General features: G+C 44.9%; 1 protein-coding gene and 1 pseudogene across 1 annotated transcript in view; both read left to right on the top strand.

Moving 5' to 3' along the window:
* HES6 (hes family bHLH transcription factor 6) overlaps positions 1–10,541 on the top strand; it is a 312,570-nt gene that overhangs the window by 156,106 nt on the left and 145,923 nt on the right. The gene's annotated exons all lie outside the window — the stretch shown is intronic.
* LOC138173161 (uncharacterized) lies at positions 5,862–6,609 on the top strand (annotated as a pseudogene).

Below are 10,541 nucleotides of genomic sequence, written 5' to 3'. Positions count from 1 at the left end.
AAGCCAGAGGAATCGGGTTCAAGTCCCATCGACTCCCGCCCGAGCCTTGTTCAGTTCCTGCCTCTGGGGCCTTGAGAGGCAGCTGGCGCCGGGGCCCCGCGTGACCGTGGGCCGGGCAGCCTCAGTTTCCTCATCTGCCAAATAAGGCGGGGGCGGATGTCCCCGGAGGCCATCGTAGAGGGTCCCCCCTGGGCAGCGTCCAGGTCCCTGCCGGGTGCCCCCTGCCCCCCTGCAGCTACGGCAGATTTGGGGTTTGAGGGGGGGGACAAGGTCGTGCCCCAAATCACCCGAGAGCCTCTCCTCCCCTCCCCCATCAGCGGGGAAGGGTCTAGTAGTTGAGCTGCAGGGGCGGCCCCTGCCCTGGAGGGGGCCCTGCCCTGGGGGGCGGGGGGCTCTGCCCTGGAGGGGGCCCTGCCCTGGGGGGCGGGGCTGTGGCAGCAGTACCAGCACCCCGATGCCAGCTCTCCCCCAGACCCCGCCGGCCGCCACTGCCTGACTGCTTTGCGCGTTGGGCATGGGCTGTACAGCTTTTTTCTTTTGTCTTTTTTTCCTGGACTGGACCACGTGTAATTAAACAGCGTGATTAACCAGTGTGATTAATTCATCCGCGAGAGGCTCTCTCGGGAGACTCTCCTGCCTCCCAGGCCTGATCCGGAGTTGCCTGTGATTTCTGTGCTTAGAGAGTGGCCCTGGTTGATGGGAAGGTGACTAGCCCGTAATGGGTCAGAGGCAGGACCTGAAGCCAGGACTTCCTGACTGCAGTTGGCATCTTATCCATTACACTAGGCTGCCTCTGGGAAAGGTGAAGTAATAATAAAAAAAAATTCCACTTCAATTTATCAGAAAGGCTTGCATTCCATAGTAAGGATCGATCGCTTCACCTGAGTTAATTGGTGACTTTAACCATATGGGAATTTCCTCAGATCACAAGACATCCACATCTGACCACGGCGGGGATAAAAAAAAGGAAACAAACCCCCCCCCCCCCCCCCCCCCCCTCTGGGAGCTTCCACTCTGCAGGGAATCCTATGTGTGCACCATAGATCTGTTCCAAAGTAAGGAGCTGCAGAGCAAGGCCCCACTTCCTGGAGTGGGAAGCAAGCCTTGAAGGCAAGGGATTCTGGAAGAGAGATGGGGAAAGCCCCATGGCTTGAAGCTCCCTTTCCAATCAATTGTAGGTTGCTTTGCTTTTTGAAACATTTTCTTGGTGCTTTATTGTCTCACAAAGCACTTCAGTCGCCTTATTTGACCCTTAGAACGTGTCCCCACCCACTCAGAGGCTTTCTTTCTCTGGGCTGAACATGTTCGTTTCTTTCAACCAGCTTTCCCATTGCAGGAGCCCAAGGCCCTTCCCCATCCTGACTGCCCTATTCTGGCTATTTGGCAATGGTATTGGCTGAGAGGTTCGCTGTGCCCTAACCCAGCCTGTCCAATTTCTCCCCATGACATCATAGCACTGACCTCTGGGCTGCTTCACCACCATCCACTCCCACTCTTAACCCTGCAGAAGAACCCAGTACCCAGAGGGCAGCTGATTACTTCCCAAAGGGTTCCATCAGCAGTTAACCCTCAGGGACCAGGCAGGATACTCTACTACAGTCGCTCACGAACACCCCTATCCAGTGTGCTCCCCAACAATAATCAACCCGTTGGCATCAATTAGCTTTTCCAAAAGGGTATTTATTTACTGATGTTAACCGGAAGAGTGGTTACAACAAAGAATGCTTTTCCTTTTAAATACATAAAGTCCCTCTGGGGGAGCGGGCTCAAGCTTAAAGTAAAAGGTACTCAGGCCCATGTATAGTGAACATGTGGAACCAAGGCAGACCTTCTGATTCTGGCCTTAGCTGCCCTTTTCCTCTTCCCAGAGTCTTCACCAAGGTCATTTGGGGGTATGACATTATGATAGAGAAGTTGCTTCCTTACTTAGTAGGGCTTGCTGTTTCCAGGACAAGGAGTCTCAGCTGGTGGGGCAATACACAGCTGGTTTGAGTCAAACCGGTCAGTTGCTGGGCTGACTATTCACTGCATTCATTCACTTTTATTAATAACAACAATAACTTTTACACAGCACCTACTCTGTGCCAGCCAATGTGCACAGATATTATTTCATTCAATCCTTACAACAATCATGAGAGGTAGGTGCTGTTAGACATCCATTTCACAGATAAAGAAACTGCCAGATAAATTGCCCAGGGTCACACCACTAGTAAGTTCCTGAGACTAGATTTGAACTTAGATCCTGACTCCAGGCCTAGCATTCTCTCCACTGTGACATCTAGCTATTCCAACTTTTACCAATTTTGATGGTCTCTGTTGCCAACAACTCCAATCCCTAAGGGGCCCCTGATGTTTCTTCTGATCTCTTGAAGTTCACAAGGTTATAACTGGGTCAGTTCCACCTTCAAATACTCTTTAATATCAGGAAAGAATAAAAAAAGAAAGATTTAAAAAAAAGAGGCATCATGTATTTGTGGACACACTTCACAGTAGCTGTGAAGAGAGCAGAAGATCCGATCACAGGACCAAGCCTCTTCTATGCACATTCACTTCTGACTTATCTCTCCTCCTAATCCCTCAGCCAACTAGAAGATTTCATCACTCCACACAATACCACAGTCACTCATGGTCTGAAGAAGATTCACCAAGCTTCCAAGTGCTGGAGTGAAACCATATAGGGAATATTATCCATTTAGTTTTCTTCACTTTTAAAAAATATTTAATTTAAAACATTAAATTAATCATTAATTCTCCCCTTCCTCCACCAAAATAAAACCCAGCTCCTAATTTTATTAATCGATGTATTCTGTTTTTGCTTTTAATTTTGGTAACCTATTCTTTGATATTCAGGGTCTCTGTTTTGGTGTTTACTTTGGGGGTTTTTTATTGATTTTTTTTTTCATTTTAAAGTTGCATGCCTGATTCATTGATCTATTTTTTTTCTCCTTTGCCAAAAAAAGTGTTTAGAGATATAAAATTTCCCCTACACAACTGCTTTGGATGTATCCAAAAAGTTTTTGGTTTATTGTCTCATAGCTGTCATTTTATTTGATGAAATTATCTATTTACTTTTTTTTTTTGGAGAAGGGAAGGCAGGGCAATTGAGGTTAAGTGACTTGCCCAAGATCACATGGCTAGTAAAGTGTTGTGTCTGAGGTCAAATTTGAACTCAGGTCTTCCTGACCCCAGGGCTGGTGCTCTATTCACTGCACCATCTAGCTGCCCCACACGCGTCAATTCTTTAAAGTTTATTTTTGTGTGTGTCCATTTCAGTTTCAATCTTTTTTTTCAGAGGTCTGTAATGCCAAGCAAAGGCAACTTCCCAAGGTTCAAAATACCAGCATAGGTGCTCTCCATTTTATTCAGTGAAAAATTAAGAACAGAGATAATCAAAATAACATCATTCAAAATACAGCATTCACCAAGTGTAATTCAATAATCTCCAAGTACTGCTCCACCCCTGGACATTATAATTCATTTAGTCAATCCCAAAGACCCTCTTCTAAGTACTACTCCACCCCTAGGCTGTACATTCATTTAGTCAACCACAAAGCCCCTCTTCTCAAATGGAGATTAGTTTCCCATCATAAGTAAAGTACATTCATTTGGTCAGTCACAGAGTACAAAAAATCAAAAGTTCCCCACCCTTGGATCACAATTGAATCTACCCCAGAGTTACAACAAGCTTAAGCACAGCATTTAATACCCAAAGAGAGGTCTTTTCTTCATCTTGACATGAGGCAAGTTCTCAGCAATCCTTGTTCCTGGGGAGACAAAGCTTAGCAAGGCCACAAGATACATTGCCAGCGTCTTCATTAATTCATTCTCTATCTGCAGAACAGTCCTAGGACCCCTGAAAACATTAGCAAAACGCTCTTCCAGGATTTCTGTAAACATACAACAAGAAAATCCTTCTTCAGGGCTTCTGAACCAACAGCAAGATTCCAGGACCTCTGCAACAACAGCACTGTCCTTCATCAGTGCACAGAATTCACTCTCTGTCTGCAGAACAGTCTCAGGAGCTCTGAACCAACAGCAAGGTTCTAGAACCTCTGCAGCAACAGCACTGTCCTTCACCAGTGTACAAATCTGGCAAAACAACATCAAAACAGACAAAGTACCAGCATGAGAGCCATGTCTCCTCAGTCCTTGGCAGCTCTGGGTGGCAGCTCTAAAAAGTTCTGGACAATTTGAACTGGCCCTCAGCAATCCTCTCCATCTCTCTGCCTCCAAGATGCTGCTTCCAAAAAGTTCTTCTGCCTCTCTCTTTCCTTGTGTCTCTCTAAATTTATGTCACCAGCTCCTCCCAGTTCAGCACTCTCTTTTCACATCAGCAAGTCCATCCCACAAGTGGGATTCACAAGCTCTGGGTTTTAACACAGTCAATCCAAAAACCAAGCCAATACAGGGGGATCTTTAAATTCCATTACTATTACATTCCACCCCTCCGGGATCCTTGGCCTTACATCTCAATGCCTATGGATCCTGGAACAAATAGAGGCACTATGCTTTGTAATCCTTGCTGACTATGCCTTTATTGATTATAATTTTTAGAGTTGTAGTTAGTAAAAAGCTTTTAATCCTTTGGATTTTCCGCATTTCTAAACAAATATTTATGGACTTTCATGCCCTAACATATGGACAATTTATGTCAAGGTGTCATTCTCAGCTTAAAACATGTCTACTCCTTTTTATTCCCATTCAGTAATCATCAGACTTCTAAGCCTGTCTAAACTTTCTAAAATTCTATTCATGTTCTTAGTTTTTTTCTTATTTAATATTTTGCTGGATTTTGCTTTGTCTGAAAGGCTCAATTAAGATCTTCACCTATTGAGGTTTTTTTTTTTTTGCTTTTTGGAGGGCAATTGGGGTTAAGTGACTTGCCCAAGGTCACACACCAGTTTTTTGTGTTAAGTGTCTGAGGCCAGATTTGAACTCAGGTCCTCCTGACTCCAAGGGTGGTGCTCTATACACTGTGCCACCTAGCCGCCCCCTGCCTATTGAGTTTTGCTATTTCTCTCTGTAATTTGATTAATTTTTCTACTAATACTTAGATGCTATGCAATTAAGTATACACACACATACAGATCACACAGATTTTAATTGTTAAAGTATAGAGTAGGGCAAGCTACAGTTATCTCTGGAGCATCTCTGGTTTGAGTACTGACAGATTTCTTGGTTACTTACTTGCGACTGCCTTGGCTTCCCTGGTAGAAGGAACCCATCCCTGGTGAGCATCTGGTGAGCACCATGGTGATCACATGTTTGTGCCTCCTGGGCTGGATGGTGTTCACTGTAGCTTGTCATTGGTTTTCTGGATGGTTGTTTAGTCAGTGGCTATTTTGTAGCTCTTTGCTAGGGTCCACATGGGAGGGTTGGGATCCTGGATGACCTCTCACGTCACCATCTGAACCAGAGGAACCTGGACAATGCTTTGTGCAGAATAGACTTGTGGGTATGAGACAAGTGGGTCACCTAAAAGCTGAATGCAATCTTGGGGTTCATCAAGAGCAAGACAACATTTGGAACAGGAGATTCTTTCCATTCTCTCCTTCCCTGGTCAGCTCAGGGCACTGTTCTAGAACTCACAGTATAAGAAAGCTATTACCAAGTTAGAGCATATTCCACAGAGACCAGGCAGGTTGATGGGCACACTGGAGAACCTGTCACATAAGGTTCACTTGAAGGGTGGTTTATCCCAGAGAAAAGAAGACTTGGGCTTCATGTATTTGCGGCCAAGCCCTTTTTCTCTTTTTATGTTTTGCTTGTGATTCCTCTCTTCTGCTGGACTCATCTCTTCAGCCTTTGCTTAATTGTTGGTCTTTATTTCTTCATCAAAATCGGGGTTTTCCTCTGTTTACTCATGTCCAGGCTCAGCTTCTGTGTTGGGACTTTGCACAAAGGTCAGATTCTGCTCCTCTTCTTCCTCCTCTTCCTCCTCCTCCTCCTCCTCCACCTCCTCCTTTTTCTCCTCCTCTTCCTCACCATCACCACCATCATCTTCCTCCTCCTCCTCCACCTTCTCCTTCTCCTCTTCTTCCTCACCATCACCACCATCATCTTCCTCCTCCTCCTCTTCCTCCTGCTCCTACTGCTGCTGCTTCTACCTCTGTTCCCTTGGAGCGGACCATCCTGGTGCCTCTTTTGTGAAGCGGCAGCTGAGGAGACCCCCGGACTCGCCATGGCCGATGAAAAGCCGAAGGAAGGAGTCAAGACCGAAAACGACCACATTCATTTGAAGGTGGCAGGGCAAGACGGTTCGGTGGTGCAATTTAAGATTAAGAGGCACACACCACTTAGTAAACTAATGAAAGCCTATTGTGAACGACAGAGTTTGTCAATGAGGCAGATCAGATTCTGATTTGATGGGCAACCAATCAATGAAACAGACACACCTGCACAGCTGGAAATGGAGGATGAAGATGCAATTGATGTATTCCAGCAGCAGACAGGAGGCGCTTACTAAAAAGGGAATCTACAGCTCTACTCCAGAACTGGGCTCCCAAGGAAAACAGCACATTCACAATTAGGAAACCAAGATTTGGTTCATCCACGTCCTGGCTACTGCAGTATAGTTTTCTCTCTTCTTTGATTCCCTCCCCCATTCCTTTATTGTACATAAAGTAACTCGTGTATGTGCACAGGCATAATGCGTATTTTTTTTTTTAACTAAATGGCTGATGGTATGTTTTGATCAACATCAAATGGAGATGGGGAGGGGAAAAACAAACTGGTTCTGTGAAAATATCCCTTTTCTCCATTAGTGGCATGCTCATTCAACTTTTATCTTTATATTCCAGTAAGTTATTTTGCTCTCACTGTTTAACAACAACAACAAAAAATCCTTGCATACCTTGTTTGATTGGATAATTTCAATGTTTTTCTTTTATCATTGTAAAACCAAGGACAATTTTATAACTTTTTTGTACGTAGCTGTTACATGCAGGGCAATCTCTGTCTCTCAGTAGGGATAAATTACTATAAAGAAATTGATCCTAGATAGTTTTCCCTTCAAGTCAAACATCTTGTTGTTTAAATATACTTCTTGTTTAAAAAAAAAAGTCAGATTCTGCTCCCTCTGAAATATTGGATGGGACAGGCAAGCATATTTGGTCCTCTATGCATCTGAAAGGTTGTGGTGCACAAAATGTTTGGTCCAGACTGTTCCAGGGACCATGGGGCCAAGGTACGAAAAGGTTTGTTATCAGGAAAAACTTTCTAACATACAGAGCTGTCTGCCCTAAAAGTGGAAAGGGCTTCTCCTAGGTGTAGAGAATTCCTGGCTACTGTCTTCATGCAGGGGCTGGATGACCTCGTGTCCAGAGCGTGATAGTGAAGAATCTTGTTTAGGGGTTGCTGGACTGTAGGGCATCTTTGGTCCTTTCTAATTCTGAGGTGTTAGCAAAGGCTGCAAAGGAGTTAGATAGCCAGGAGAGGGCAGCAGAGATCTTCTCAAGGCAGGTGTGGATGGTGGCCACTTTCACCTGTGGTCAAGGCAGATATTGGACCCGAACTCATGAGATAGGATGAGTTCTGAGGTTCTGAACTCCCATGGAGAGAGAGGGTGGGACAGGATTCAGCACAGTGGTGGGACTTCCTCTAGGGACATTCACCCACCCTCAGGAAAGTGCAGAGATGCTGGATGGTTGGGAGCACTTTAGGGTTGGAGTGTAGAAAGGGGTTATTCATTCATTCATGATAGGACCCTGGGACAAGGGATTTAAGGTCAAGGACTGAGAAAGTTGAATTGGTGGCTAATGAAAACGGTGAGATTCAAAAGGGAGGAAGGAAAGTGAGGCCAGGGTAGAAGTGTCAGCCTGGGAAAGTGGGAAGGAGTGGAGGGACTAGAAGCTGTGTCAAAGAGAGGGGACAAGGCACAGGGAGAACCAGAAGGGTAGAGAGTGATGGTCAGCTTCAGGAATGCCAGAGTTCTGGCTCATGGAAGTGGAACATTGGTGAGTAATGAGGTAAAGAGGGTGAGCATTCTTGTGTGGGGCTAAGGTGGAAGATCAAGGGACTTGAGGAGGTCGATATGTGTGAGAAACGTTATTTGAAGGGATGCCCAGCACAGGAGTGGGAGTCCCATAGTATAAAGCCAGGTGCTGACTCCTTGAGAAAGGAGGGAGAATGACCTGGAAGTCTGATGAGAAAAGCCACCAGGACCCAGGTGAGGTTATTTATTGGGATGGTTCAGTCATTTCAGGCATGTCTCACCCCCCCCTTTTGAGGTTTTCTTGGCAAAGAGGCTGGATCAGTTTGCCATTTCCTTCTCCAGATCATTTTATTTTTTCATAGTATTTTATTTATTCCAATTATATGTAAAGACAATTTTTAACATTCATTTTTACAAAATTTTGAGTTCCAAATTTTTCTCCCTCCCTTCCCTCCCCTCTTCCTAAAATGGTAAGCCATTGATATAATTTATATATATATACAATCGTGTAAAACATTTCCATATTAGTCATGCTGTGAAAGGAGAAATAGACCAAAAGGAAAAAACCATGAAAAAATGAAGAAAGTGAAAATAGTCTGCTTTGATCTGCAATCAGACTCCATCAGTTCTTTTTCTGGATGTAGATAGCATTTTCCATCGTGAGTCCTTTGAAATTGTCTCAGATCATTGAATTGCTGAGAAGAGCTAAGTCATTCATAGCTGGTCATCACACAATGTTGCTGTTACTGTGTACAATGTTTTCATTTTGCATCAGTTCATATAAGTCTTTCCAGGTTTTTCTGAAATCTGCCTGCTCATCATTTCTTAGAGCATAATAGTATTCCATGACATTCATATACCACAGCTTGTTCAGCCATTCCCCAAATGAAGGACAGCCCCTCTCAATTTTTTGCCACCACAAAAAGAGCTGCTATAAATATTTTTTGTATGTATAGGTCTCTTGCTCCTTTGATCTTTTTGGGATACGGACCTAGTAGTGATGTTGTTGAGTCAAAGGGTGTGCAGTTTTACAGGAGGAGAGGTCATGGGAAACATAGGACAATATAAAAATGAAAGGACCCTCACTAGCTGCCTAATCTAAGCCTCTGCTTTCAGAGGAACAAGCAGAGGCAAATGGGGTTAGGTGACTTGCCCACAGTCACACAAGTAGCCAGGGACAGTGGCAGGTTTGGATGCCAGGTCCTCTGATCCCAGACGTAGGATCATAGCTCTGGAGCTGGGGGGGACCTCTGAAATCCCTCCTTTCCACAGGGGGAGAACCTGAGGCCCAGAGAGAGGAACAGCCTGGCCCAAAGTTCCATACCAAAAAGATATGACATCTAATCCTTGCTCTAGGCCTTACTGTGACCTTGAACAAGTTAACTTTCTTCCTGGGGCCTCACTTTCTTCATCTGTAAAAGGAGAGGATTGAATTTGATATTTTCCTTTTTTCTTTTTGGAGAGGGGAAGGCAGGGCAGTTGGGATTAAGTGACTTGCCCAAGGTCACACAGCTAGTAAGTGTTAAGTGTCTGAGGCCACATTTGAACTCAGTTCCTCATGACTCCAGGGCCGGTGCTCTATTTACTGTGCCACCTAGCCACCCCTAATTTGATATTTTCTACAGTATATTCTAGCTTTGATGTTCCAGAGGTCTAAGAGTCAAATTCATTCCTCTGGGTTGTCATTTCAATACCATTTGTACAAGCCTAGTCTTTGTGCAAGGAACTCTCTGCACTTAAATGAAAAAGAAACAGTCCCTACTGTCAAGGAACTTGCATTCAGCTTGTGGTGGTGATAAATTCACTTGCTAAATGTAACCCCGCTTCCACCCACTCCTCTCGTGGCTTTCCTGAAGGTTGGCAATATGACTGGCATGCTGTGCATATAGAGGACAGCTCCTGATTGGCTGAGAGAGCTCTGAGCCCACCACGCACGCACAAAGGAAAGACACTTTGGAGAAAACGTTGAGGGAAGTAAGTATTGGCTTTCAAATGGCCATCAGGAGATCTCCAGTCACCATGGGTGTGCGTGGATAAGCCACAACACGACTCCTGATTCCTAGGCTTGCAAGTCCACAGACTGCTAAGAGCCCACTCCCCTCATGAGATTGTTCTCTTCCCGTGGAAGCTCAAATCTCTTCGAAGCCATTTACTCATATACTCTTCAGTCTATTTTACCTGTAGGACTTCCCAGGTTTCTGTTTACCTTGATAAAGAAGCTATTCCTAACAGTTCTTTGGGTAACCTGAGTTAGGGGTCATCTGGCCCAACCACCCTCACATTACAGATCAGGACACTGAAGTCAGGAAGGGGAAAACACAGGTGTTAAGTATCAGAGGTCACATTCAAATTCAGGTCTGACTTCAAATCTAGGCCTCTTCCCACTAGACAATATGGCCTACCCTCGGGATAGCACTTGCTAAATCATTTATTTTACAGCTGAGGAAATTGAGGCCCAAGAGGTAAAAGTGACTTGTCCCTGGTCATACAGTTAGGAAATGACAGAGCTGAGATCTGAACCCAGGTCCTCTCATTCCAGACCCAGTGCCCTTCTACTAACCGGGCTGTGCCAAAGCCCACCTGTGTATAGATGCACCAGTCAGGGCTG

The sequence above is a fragment of the Petaurus breviceps genome, unplaced genomic scaffold (assembly GCF_028583685.1).
Source record: "Petaurus breviceps papuanus isolate PSGF00001 unplaced genomic scaffold, PetGlider_PUasm1.0 567, whole genome shotgun sequence".
NCBI classification, from domain to species: Eukaryota; Metazoa; Chordata; class Mammalia; order Diprotodontia; family Petauridae; genus Petaurus; species Petaurus breviceps.
This window is presented reverse-complemented; position numbering and strand designations above follow the sequence as displayed.